The sequence below is a fragment of the Bison bison genome, unplaced genomic scaffold (genome assembly GCF_000754665.1).
Source record: "Bison bison bison isolate TAMUID 2011002044 unplaced genomic scaffold, Bison_UMD1.0 scf7180017864459, whole genome shotgun sequence".
Lineage (NCBI taxonomy): Eukaryota > Metazoa > Chordata > Mammalia > Artiodactyla > Bovidae > Bison > Bison bison.
The window spans coordinates 802,375-816,096 of NW_011495021.1; the positions used below are offsets into that span (position 1 = coordinate 802,375).

General features: G+C 36.8%; 1 protein-coding gene and 1 long non-coding RNA gene across 3 annotated transcripts in view; one reads left to right on the top strand and one right to left on the bottom strand.

The window, feature by feature from the left end:
• CALCRL (calcitonin receptor-like) overlaps positions 1-13,722 on the top strand; it is a 126,968-nt gene that overhangs the window by 89,263 nt on the left and 23,983 nt on the right. The gene's annotated exons all lie outside the window — the stretch shown is intronic.
• The window catches only part of LOC105002883, a 71,980-nt gene continuing 65,366 nt past the window's right edge, over positions 7,109-13,722 (bottom strand). Inside the window, exon 3 of the long non-coding RNA XR_827039.1 lies at positions 7,109-8,035. This is a non-coding gene — a long non-coding RNA (uncharacterized LOC105002883). The remainder of the gene's footprint in view (positions 8,036-13,722) is intronic.

The following is a 13,722-nucleotide window of genomic DNA, read 5'->3' on the forward strand; positions in this document are numbered from 1 at the left end:
CTATTTGGAACCAGTCTGTTGTTCCATGTCCAGTTCTAACTGTTGCTTCCTGACCTGCATACAGGTTTCTCAAGAGGCAGGTCAGGTGGTCTGGTATTCCCATCTCTTTCAGAATTTTCCACAATTGATTGTGATCCACACAGTCAAAGGCTTTGGCATAGTAAATAAAGCAGAAATAGATGTTTTCTGGAGCTCTTGCTTTTTCCATGATCCAACCGATGTTGGCAATTTGATCTCTGGTTCCTCTGCCTTTTCTAAAACCAGCTTGAACATCTGGAAGTTCACAGTTCACGTATTGCTGAAACCTGGCTTGGAGAATTTTGAGCATTACTTTCCTAGCGTGTGAGATGAGTATAACTGTGTAGTAGTTTGAGCATTCTTTGGCATTGCCTTTCTTGGGGATTGGAATGAAAACTGACCTTTTCCAATCCTGTGGCCAAGCTGAGTTTTCCAAATTTGCTGGCATATTGAGTGCAGCACTTTCACGGCATCATTCAGGATTTGAAATAGCTCCACTGGAATTCCATCACCTCCACTAGCTTTGTTCATAGTGATGCTTTCTAAGGCCCACTTGACTTCACATTCCAAGATGTCTGGCTCTAGGTGAGTGATCACACCATTGTGAATATCTTCATCATGAATATCTTTTTTGCACAGTTCTTCTGTGTATTCTTGCCACCTCTTCTTAATATCTTCTGCTTCTGTTAGGTCCATACCATTTCTATCCTTTATTGAGCCCATCTTTGCATGAAGTGTTCCCTTGGTATCTCTGATTTTCTTGATGAGATCCTTAGTCTTTCCCATTCTATTGTTTTCTTCTATTTCTTTGCATTGATCACTGAGGAAGGCTTTCCTATCTCTCCTTGCTATTCTTTGGAACTCTACATTCAGATGCTTATATCTTTCCTTTCTCCTCTGCTTTTCACTTCTCTTCTTTTCACAGCTATTTGTAAGGCCTCCTCAGACAGCCATTTTGCTTTTTTGCATTTCTTTTCCATGGGGATGGTCTTGATCCCTGTCTCCTGTACAATGTCATGAACCTCATTCCATAGTTCATCAGGCACTCTGTCTATCAGATCTAGTCCCTTAAATCTATTTCTCACTTCCACTGTATAATCATAAGAGATTTGATTTAGTTCATACCTGAATGCTCTAGTGGTTTTCCCTACTTTCTTCAATTTAAGTCTGAATTTGGCAATAAGGAGTTCATGATATGAGCCACAGTCAGCTCCTGGTCTTGTTTTTGTTGACTTTATAGAGCTTCTCCATCTTTGGCTGCAAGGAATATAATCAATCTGATTTCGGTGTTGACCATCTGGTGATGTCCATGTGTAGAGTCTTCTCTTGTGTTGTTGGAAGAGGGTGTTTGCTACAACCAGTGCATTTTCTTGGCAAAACTCTATTAGTCTTTGCCCTGCTTCATTCCGTATTCCAAATTTGACTTCCTACTTTTGCATTCCAGTCCCCTATAATGAAAAGGACATCTTTTTTGGGTGTTAGTTCTAAAAGGTCTTGTAGTTCTTCATAGAACCATTCAACTTCAGCTTCTTCAGCGTTACTGGTTGGGGCATAGACTTGGATTACTGTGATACTGAATGGTTTGCCTTGGAAATGAACAGAGATCATTCTGTCATTTTTGAGATTGCATCCAAGTACTGCATTTGGGGCTCTTTTGTTCACCATGATGGCTACTCCATTTCTTCTAAGGGATTCCTGCCCACAGGAGTAGATATAATGGTTATCTGAGTTAAATTCACCCATTCCAGTCCATCTTAGTTCTCTGATTCCTAGAATGTCGATGTTGACTCTTGCCATCTCCTGTTTGACCACTTCCAATTTGCCTTGATTCATGGACCTGACATTCCAGGTTCCTATGCAATATTGCTCTTTACAGCATCAGACCTTGCTTCTGTCACCAGTCACATCCACAACTGGGTATTGTTTTTGCTTTGGCTCCATCCCTTCATTCTTTCTGGAGGTATTTCTCCACTTATCTCCAGTAGCATATTGGGCACCTACCGACCTGGGGAGTTCCTCTTTCAATATCCTATCATTTTGCCTTTTCATACTGTTCATGTGGTTCTCAAGGCAAGAATACTGAGTTGGTTTACCATTCCTTTCTCCAGTGGACCACATTCTGTCAGACCTCTCCTTCATTACCCACTCATCTTGGGTGGCCTCACGGGCATGGCTTAGTTTCATTGAGTTAGACAAGGCTGTGGTCCTAGTGTGATTAGATTAGGCATCATTAGAAACTAAAAAAATTTCACTCTGAAGAAAATTAATTCAACATTTATGTACATTTTAAAATGTGACTTTCTTACAAAATTGTATAAAAATGTATCAAAATAAATTGAAGAGAATTTTTACCCTCAAATATGGAAAAAATTTCCTAAAGAAATAAATTTACAATTAATTTAATTTAATTTAAATTGCCATTAAAATTTAATTGCCATTTGAATTCAATTGCCAATTGAATTTAATTGCCATTAAAATTCCCCAAAGTAATTCATATTGAAGGTTGTTAAGAAGGCACAAGTTTCCAGAAACAGAAATTATGATACAATCTCTAGATAATTTGTAACAAATTATCAAAAAGTTCTTGCTCAAAATAAACTGTCAATTCTTAATTACTGTAGACCCATTTCTCATTTTAAAAGAGAAGTTAAAAATTAATGTTGTCCCAAATATTGTATTCATGTTCAACATATTAATAAACTTTATTTTTTTCAGAAAAAAATCAGGTTTTCTTTTATAAAAAAATCAAGAATACTATATGTAATGTATATATATGTGTGTGTGTGTTAATTGCTACAAATCTCCAAGCTTTAAAAGAAAGATTGTGGCATGCTACACAGGCAAAACCTCATTAGCAAATAAATATCTTGCCAATGTATCGTTTAGTTCTTGTCCTCTACATAAAAGAAAAATTAATATTTTCAACTAATTACATTGCTTATTTTTAGAGTTTATTGTGAAACTACAGTTAATTATTCATTTTCCGAAGTGAACTAAAAAAGATTCTTTTTTTTTTTGGCTTTTATTTTATTTAATTTATTTTTGTTTTAATTGGAGGCTAATTGTTTTACAATATTGTGGTGGCTTTTGCCATACATTCACATAAATCAGCCATGGGTGTACATGTGTTCCACATTCCTGAACCCCCCTCCAACCTCCCTCCCCATCCCATCCCTCAGGTCATCCCAGTGCACCAGCCCTGAGCACCCTGTCTCATGCATTGAACCTGGACTGGAGATCTATTTCATATATGATAATATACATGATTCAATGCTATTCTCTCAAATCATCCCACCGTCACCTTCTCCCACAGTCCAACAGTCTGTTCTTTACATTTGTGTCTCTTGTGCTGTCTCGCATATAGGCTCATCATTACCATCTTTCTAAATTCCATATATATGCATTAATATACTGTATTGGTGTTTTTATTTCTGACTTACTTCACTCTGTATATAGGCTCCAGTTTCATCCACCTCATTAGAACTGATTCAAATGCATTCTTTCTAATAGCTGAGTAATATTCCATTGTGTATATGTACCACAGCTTTCTTATCCGTTCATCTGGATGGACATCTAGGTTGCTTCCATGTCCTGGCTATTGTAAACAGTGCTGCGATGAACATTGGGGTACACGTGTCTCTTTCAGTTTTGGTTTCCTCAGTGTGTATGCCCAGTAGTGGGATTGCTGAGTCATATGGCAGTTCTATTTCCAGTTTTTTAAGGAATCTCCGCACTGTTCTCCATAGTGACTGTACTAGTTTGCATTCCCACCAACAGTGTAAAAGCGTTCCTTTTTCTCCGCACCCTCTCCAGCATTTATTGTTTATAGACTTTTTGATAGCAGCCATTCTGACTGGGATGAGATGGTACCTCATTGTGGTTTTGATTTGCATTTCTCTGATAATGAGTGATGTTGAGCATCTTTTCATGTGTTTGTTAGGCATCTGGATGTCTTCTTTGGAGGAATGTCTGTTTAGTTCTTTGGCCCATTTTTTGATTGGATTGCTTATTTTTCTTGAATTGAACTGCAGGTGTTGGTTGTATATTTTTGAAATTAATTCTTTGTCAGTTGCTTTATTTGCTATTATTTTCTCCCATTCTGAAGGCTGTCTTTTCACCTTGATTATAGTTTCCTTCTTTGTGCAAAAGCTTTTAAGTTTAATTAGGTCCCATTTAATTATTTTTTCTTCTATTTCCATTACTCTGGAAGGTGGGTCATAGAGAATCCTGCTATGATTAATGTCAGAGAGTGTTTTGCCTGTGTTTTCCTCAAGTAGTTTTATAGTTTCTGGTCTTACATTTAGATCTTTAATCCATTTTAGTTTATTTTTGTGTATGGTGTTAGAAAGTGTTGTAGTTTCATTCTTTTACTTGTGGTTGACCAGTTTTCCCAGCACCACTTGTTAAAGAGATTGTCTTTTCTCTATTCTATATTCTTGCCTCCTTTGTGACAGATAAGGTGTCCATAGGTGTGTGGATATACCTCTGGGCTTTCTATTTTGTTCCATCGATCTATGTTCCTGTCTTTGTGCCAGTACCATACTGTCTTGATGACTGTTGCTTAGTAGTAGAGCCTGAAGTCAGGCAGGTTGATTCCTCCAGTTCCATTGTTTCTCAAGATTGCTTTGGCTCTTCGACATTTCTTTTTGTAATTCCATACAAATTGTGATATTATTTGTTCTAATTGGAAGGTAAACTTCCAAACTCATTCTATGAGGCCACCATCACCCTAATACCAAAACCAGACAAAGATGCCACAAAAAAAGAAAACTACAGGCCAATATCATTGATGAACATAGATGCAAAAATCCTTAACAAAATTCTAGCAAACAGAATCCAACAACATGTTAAAAAGATCATACGTCATGACCAAGTGGGCTTTATCCCAGGGATGCAAGGATTCTTCAATATTCACAAATCAATCAATGTGATACATCACATTAACAAATTAATAGATAAAAACCACAAGATTATATCAATAGATGCAGAGAAAGTCTTTGACAAAATTCAACATCCATTTATGATAAAAACCCTCCAGAAAGCAAGCATAGAAGGAACATATCTCAACATAATAAAAGCCATATATGATTAACCCACAGCAAACATTATCCTCAATGGTAAAAATTTGAAAGCATTTCCCCTAAAATCAAGAACAAGACAAGGGTGCTCTCTCTCATCACTGCTATTCAACATAGTTTTGGAAGTTTTGGCCACAGAAATCAGAGCAGAAAAAGAAATAAAAGAAATCTAGATTGGAAAAGAAGAAGTAAAACTCTCACTGTTTACAGATGACACAGTCCTCTACATAGAAAACCCTAAAGACTCCACCAGAAAATAACTAGAGCTAATCAATGAATACAGTAAAGTTGCAGGATATAAAACTAACACACAGAAATCCCTTGCATTCCTATACACTAACAATGAGAAAACAGAAAGAGAAGTTAAGGAAACAATTCCATTCACCATTGCAACGAAAAGAATAAAATACTTAGGAATAAATCTACCTAAAGAAATAAAAGACCTATATATAGAAAACCATAAAACACTGATGAAAGAAATCAAAGATGACACAAATAGATGGAGAAATATATCATGTTCATGGATTGGAAGAATCAATATAGTGAAAATGAGTATGTTACGCAAAGCAATCTATAGATTCAATGCAACCCCTATCAAGCTAGCAATGGTAAAAAAGATTCTTTAATGATGAGTTAGTGCAATATACTTGATTTCAGCCACAATTTTAATGGATAGTAAAATACAGTAATTTAAAAAATGGGATAGATGCAAATCTTACCATCTCACATTTACTAATAGTATGGACTTATTCTGATTTATGCTTTTCAGTTAGCCTGTTTCCTTATAATGAGTCATGTCATTATTTGAAATATTGGCAGAAAAGATTCAGAAAGTCCTTGGCATGTAGTGATATTCCAATAAATGGTAAAAGGAACAAATTTTGCCCTTAGACTGTATCAATCATGTACGCATGTAGATTATACTTACTTAGTCATCTAATATTATATCTATATAATAGTTCAGTTCAGTTCCGTTGCTCAGTCGTGTACGACATTTTGCTACCCCATGGATTGCAGCATGCCCAGCTACCCTGTCCATCACCAACTCCTGGAGCTGACTCAAACTCACATCCATAGAGTCGGTGATACCATCCAACCATCTCATCCTCTGTCGACCCCTTCTCCTCCTGCCTTCAATCTTTCCCATCATCAGGATCTTTTCCACTGAGTCAGTTCTTTGCAGCAGGTGGCCAAAGTATTGGAGTTTCAGCTTCAGCATCACTCTTTCCAATGAATATTCAGGACTGATTTTCTTTAGGATTGACTGATTTGATCTTTTAAAATCCAAGGGACTCTCAAGATTCTTCTCCAACAGCACAGTTCAAAATCATCAATACTCCAGCACTCAGCTTTCTTTATAGTCCAGTTCTCACATCCATACATGACTACTGGAAAAACCATAGTTTGACTGGATGGACCTTTGTTGACATAGTACTGTCTCTTCTTTTTAATATGCTGTCCAAAGAGCAAGCATTTTTTAATTTCATGGCTGTAATCACCATCTGCAGTGATTTTGGAGCCCGAGAAAATAAAGTCTGTCACTGTTTCCATTGTTTCCCCAGCTATTGTCATGAGGTGATGATACTGGATGCCATGATCTTAGTTTTCTGAACGTTGAGTTTTAAGCCAACTTTTTCACTCTCCTCTTTCACTTTTATCAAGAGGTTCTGTAATTCTTCTTTGCTTTCTGCCATAAGAGTGGTGTCATCTGCGTATCTGAGGTTATTGATATTTCTCTTGGCAGTCTTGATTCCACCTTGTGCTTCATCCAGTCTGGCATTTTGCATGATGTACTCTGCATATAAGTTGAATAAGCAGGATGACAATATACAGCCTTGACATACTCCTTTCCTGATTTGGAACCGGTCTGTTGTTCCATGTCCAGTTCTAACTGTTGCTTCTCAACCTTCATACAGATTTCTCAGGAGGCAGGTAAAGTGGCCTGGTATTCCCATCTCTTTCAGAATTTTCCATAGTTTGTTGTGATCCACACAGTCAAAGTCTTTGCCATAGTCAATACAGTAGAAGTAGATGTTTTTCTCAAATTCTCTTTCTTTTTTGATGATGACCTCAAAATCAATACACAATGAATGAACAGTTCTTTGTATAATTATATCAGTAAAAATTGTGATTAAGTATTAATAAATTAGTTGAAAATAATAAAACTCTATGTCCACAATATACCACATAGCTGACTCAGTACTTGAATTTGTAGTCTTTGATTTTAATGCATTCTTATTACATACTCCCCAGAACTATCTATTAAAATAGGAAAAGCCACTATCAACACAAAACAACTGTGTGCTAAAATAAGAAATAATGGAAAGGACATGACAAAGTTAGCGCCATGAGAGCAGGAGTCATCACTGCTTGTTTCTTTACATGTTCCAGGGCTTAGTATCTAATCTTGTGCATAGTAGGCACTTAACATATTTTTAAGGAATGAAGACATGAATGGATTTGGAAACATTTTTGTAGGATGCACTTTCCCATGACTTATCTGTGACCTTGGACAAGTCCCTTGAATTTGTCTGGCCTCTGTTGTCTCCATCAACAAAGAAAGGCATTAGACTAAGACTCTACAATTCTAACCAGTAGAAGTATCTGTGTACAATAATAGAGGATACCCTGCAGCTAGATCCAAAGAAGACCAAGGACATCTCAGAAAATGCTTAACTGAATAGTTAATAAAGCTTGTTCATACAGTCAGGGGCAATAGAAATCTTTGCTTTTTTCCAACTAACCTGGAAACAATTCCCTGGGGAGCTGATGTTTCACATGAAATCATTGTGTGTACAAAAATCTATCAATAGCTCACTTCTGCTTCTGAACCCAGCTCCTCAAACTGCAGTCATTCTTGCTTAGTAGAGGGTAGAGGCAGCTTTTTATTTTTCGTTTGTTAATTGAAGGTCACTGGTCCATCCTAATAAAAACCAAGACTGGACAAAAAAGTTGATTTAGGGTGCTGTTTGTTACTTTTTATTTAGAGAGAAAAAAGAAAGGTCTACTACTTGGCCATGCTTTAAATTAGAAACAGAGAACATGAAACACTATTTACCAGATATACTTCAGTTTTATATTAGAGTCAATTAAAGCAAAGAGAATGGGAGATAAAAAGAAAGGAAACAGAAAGGGAGGGGAAGAGAGAGAGACAGAACTTTAGGATTTGCCAAGCCCTGAGAGGCTCTTACTCATAATGATCCTTGGAAAAACAAAGCAGAACCCTTTAGATAAAAAAATAAATAAGCTTTACTGGAATTAGCTATAAATTAAATTTTAATTACTGTTTAATATCTGAGAGCATAGAAAATCTTGCTGTTATGTTTAACTTAGACAAAGGAAATAAAAGAGCACATGAAACTTGCATGTGGAAAAAGGTAGCTTTTTTTTTAATCATCTTAATTTTGCTGACATTTCAGGGAGTGCTTCTAAATAATTTTAAAGCCAAGTTGCATATTTGCACCTATATAGACAATGATATCATTTCTAGGCAATTGAGATAATGTCTTGAATAAAATTCAGCAAAAAAAAAAAAAATCTATCCAGTTGATAGACCAAAGCTTTCTCAGCTTAATAAAACAATCCTTTAATGCTTACATTTCTTCTTTCAGGGCAAGTGTCACAAATGCTCACCTTTTTTTTATCATATATGAAAATATTCAATCAATATTGTGAACCTTTATCTCATTTCCAGTTTCTTCATATATCTCTTGAAATTTGAACAAATATGGTTTTCCTCTTTAAGCTGTAATTTTTCACCTGAAAACTATTTATGACTGAATCTTTAAATTGGTTTTGAACAAAGCTAACTATTTAAAGAAACCCTACATTGAAACAGAGAAAAGAGAGTCTTCTACAATCTGTAAACTGATGTACCTGTTTTTACAAATCAGAACTATGGCTTAAATAGGTTGTGGAAAATCTGGAAAAACTGCACTGTTTAGAAGTCTATTATACAGAGTAAAGTAAGTCAGAAAGAAAAACACCAATACAGTATATTAATGCATATATATGGAATTTATAAAGATGATAATGATGACCCTATATGCAAGACAGCAAAAGAGACACAGAGGTAAAGAACAGACTTTTGGACTCTGTGGGAGAAGGCGAGGCTGGGATGATTTGAGAGAATAGCATTGAATCATGTATATTATCATATGTGAAATAGATCTCCAGTCCAGGTTCGATGTGAAACAGGGCACTCAGGGCTGGTGCACTGGGATGACCCTGAGGGATGGGATGGGGAGGGAGGTGGAAGTGGGGTTCAGGATGGGGAGCACATGTACACCTGTGGCTGACTCATGTCAATGTATGGCAAAAACCACCACAATATTGTAAAGTAATCAGCCTCCAGTTAAAATAATTTAAAATTAAAAAAAATGAAGTTTGACAGTGGCTGAGTCCAGAAATAGACATGTAGTAGTCCTTGAGTAACATCCCTCTGAGTGCCTGCCCAGGACCATCCTTGTTTTCTCCACTCTTGTGATAAGAGTGTATTCATTGTTAATTTGTTGTGCCTACAGTTCTGAGATGCATTCTATTCTATTGTATGTATCCTAGGCTTCTTTCAGCTTAACACTGGATGTTGTTAAATTAAATGGTTTTTCGTATAATGTTTTATTAGGGCATGCTCAGTGAGTGCATTTCCAAATTAATTAATTTAATCAATGTGCTGAAAAATACTTCCCTCTTGAAATGAATGTAATGAGAGGTGAAATATTCCTATTTAGTAATGTTAGTCTTGGCTGGAAAGGTTTTTAAATATGTCCAGTGTAATTATATAATAAAAGCATTGCATTTCCACATTAGAGTATCAGATTTAAATAAGGACAAACTGTTACAAGAAGTAATGGATTTACTCTAACAAAAACCAGTTCCTCTATAACGTAATTGCTAGTACTAATTTATAGAGGAGTCCAAGTATGGAAATAGAAAGTAAATAACTGAATTAAAGAATTTGGACTTTTTTAAAGAGTAAATTTATTATTTAAACTACAACTATATATTAAAGATAACATTTATGTTGATATTTTTTATAAATATGAAACAATTTATAAGTGTATTTATAAAGTATATTCAAACATAATTACTATTTAAGAATAAGTAAATTTTCATGGGAACAAAATGATAAATTGTTCTAAGAATGCAAATGACCCGCTGCTTGGTACAAAAACTAGACTGTTATTTGAATGGATTAAAACTTCATAATTTGAAATAGAAGGCACATAAGTAACATCTTTCTTCCCCAAATCGTAATATGATTTGCAATCTCATTTGGCTCAGTGGTAATGAATCCTCCTGCCAGTGGAGATACAGCTTCAATTCTGGGTCAGGAAGATCCCTTGAAGAAGGTAATGGCAACCCACTCCAGTATTCTGTCTATGGAAAATCTCATGGACAGAGGAGCTTGGCAGGCTACAGTCCATTTAACAACAGTCCACAAAGAGTTGGATATGACTTAGTGACTAAACAACAACAAACCTTCTACTCTTGTAGACTTTCCTTGACCATATTCACTGATATGACTAGATACCAAGAGAAAGCAAAATAAGCCCTTCCATCTATAGCATCTTCTTAGTAGTTAGGAAAAACAAAACCCAAGAATGATTGGATATTACTTATCCAGTTAGCATTTGCTGATGGAACATTAAGATGTAACATAAAAGTATGAGCTGCAGAATCAAAAAGTCATTTAGTAACTTATGCTGTTTGATTTTAATTTTCCTAATTTTAATGTAAAAATTAAAAAAACAGTGTGGGGTTTTTCTTTGTGCTTTATTCACATTTTCTGTCCTTTTTACTGCTCAAAAACCTTAAGCTTTAACTTTGTAAAACAAAAAAGTTCGATTCAGATGCCTTCTCTGTTTGGAATGTTTTTCTCGCCTATCTTCTCCAGTTTCAGTTCTATCTTTAGTATATCCCTCACTCTGGCCATAGTCTTTATTGTTCAGTTGCCCCATCATGTCAGACTCTTTGTGACCCCCGGGACTGAAGCATGCCAGGTTTCCCTGTCCCTCACCATCTCCTGGAGTTTGCCCAAGTTCATGTTCATTGCATTGGTGATACCATCCAGCCATCTCATCCTCTGATGCCCTCTTCTCCTTCTGCCCTCAATCTTTCCCAGGATCAGGGACTTTTTCAATGAGTTGTCTGTTTGCATCAGATGACAAAAATACTGGAGATTCAGCTTCAGCATCAGTCTTTCCAGTGAATATTCAGAGTTGATCTCCCTTAAGATTGATTGGTTTGATCTCCAAGCTGTCCAAGGGACATTCAGTTTTCCCCAGCACCACAGCTCAAAGGCATCAATTCTTTGGCATTCTGCCTTCCTTACAGTCCAGCTCTCACAACCATACATGACCACTGGGAAGAAGCACTGCTGTTAATAAGGCTAGTGGATACAATGAAATTCCAGCAGAACAATTCAAATCCTTAAAGGATGATCCCATCAAGGTTTTGCATTCATTGTGTCAGCAAATCTGGAAGACCCAGCAGTGGCCACATGACTGGAAAAGGTCAATCCTCATCTCAGTTCCTAAGAAGCATAGTACCAAAGAATGTGCTAACCATCAGACAATCGCACTCATCTCCCATGCTAGGAAGGTCTTTTAACTTATGCAAACCAGGAACTTCCAGATGTCCAAGCTCGGTTTAAAAAAGGAAGAGGAACTAGAAATCAAATTGCCAACATTCGCTGGATTATAGAGAAAGAAAGGGAATTTCAGAAAAACACTGATCTCTGTTTCATCAACTACACTAACCCTTTTGACTGTGTGGATCATGACAAACTGTGGAAAACTCAGAGAGATGGAAATACCAGACCATCTTACCAGTCTCCTGAGAAACCTGTATGCAAGTCAGGAAGCAACAGTCAGGGCCCTATATGGAACAGCTGATAGGTTCAAGATGGAGAAAGGAATACAACAGGACTGTCTGCTGTCACCTGTTTGGTTAACCTATACACTCATCACATCATGAGACAAGCCAGGTTAGATGAATTACAAGCTGGAATCAAGATAGGCAGGAGAAACATCAACAACTTCAGATATGTGGATGATACCACTTTAATGACAGAAGGCGAAGAGGAACTAAAGAGCCCCTTGATGAGGGTGAAGAAGAAAACTGAAAGAGCCGGCTTAAGACTAAATATTAAAAAAAAATAAAATCATGGCATCCGCCCCCATTACTGCATAGCAAACAGAAGAGGAAAAGTGGAAGTAGTGACAGATTTCCTCTTCTTGGACTCCAAAATCACTGCACAAGGTGACTGCAGCCATGAAACCATAAGACGATTGCTTCTTGACAGGAAAGCTATGACAAACCTAGATAGTGTGTTGAAAAGCAGAGACATTATACTGGAGGAGGAAATGGCAAACCGCCCCAGTATCCTTGCTTTTAGAACCTTATGAACTGTATAAAAAGGTACAGTCTTTATCAATCTCATAATCCTATTTTAACTTCTAAAAAGCGTATAATGCTACCTAGAATTGCATTATGTAATGCAAATGGTGATTGCAGCCATGAAATTATAAAAACGCTTACTCCTTGGAAGGAAAGTTATGACCAACCTAGACAGCATATTAAAAAGCAGATACATTACTTTGTCAACAAGGTCCATCTAGTCAAGGCTGTGGTTTTTCCAATGGTCATGTATGGCTGTGAGAGTTGGACTATAAAGAAAGCTGAGCACAGAAAAATTGATGCTTTTGAACTGTGCTGTTGGAGAAGACTCTTGAGAGTCCTTTGGACTGCAAGGAGATCCAACCAGTCCATCCTAAAGATCGGCCCTGGGTGTTCATTGGAAGGACTGATGTTGAAGCTGAAACTCCATTACTTGGACCACCTGATGCGAAGAGCCGACTCATTTGAAAAACCCCTGATGCTGGGAAAGATTGAAGGTAGGAGGAGAAGGGGACGACAGAGAATGTGATGGTTGGATGGCATCACTGACTCGATGGACATGGGTTTGGGTGGACTCGGGGAGTTGGTGATGGGTAGGGAGACCTGGCATGCTGCTCTTCATGGGTTCGCAAAGAGTCAGACACGACTGAGTGACTGAACTGAACTGAATGTACGTATACCCATTTACCCTCTGCTGTCCCATGAGTAACAGGAGATCAGGATCTTGCTCTATATTGTTCACAACTGCTTCCCTGGTTATCTAGAAACTGTGCACAAAAAATATATTTTATGCATCAAAAATAGTTGTAAATAACTAAATGAATATTAAGAGACTCAATAAGATTGTGACCTGGAGCAACTTACCTTAATTTTATTAAGGGATAATGATATTTTCAAGGGATTGTTAAATTAGATAATGAATGTAAAGTACTCATCTCTGTGACTGGAATATTGTAAAGGCTCCTATGTTATGATGTCTGCTGTTATTATGAGTTTTATCTCTAAAAGGGTTGTTTTTGGTTTGATTTTTATTTTTGCAGTTTTGTGGGTCTTTTTCGGTTTTGCTTGTTTTTTTTGTTTTGAGGGGCAGGAGATTGTGCAAGAATCACAGGCATTTAGAAGGCCAGACTATTTCTTCTCTAATTCTCTGCCCACTAGGAGACCAGGAAGTCCATTTACACTGGGGCACTTCAGAACAAACTATTTGGCTACATAAAATGAGCAT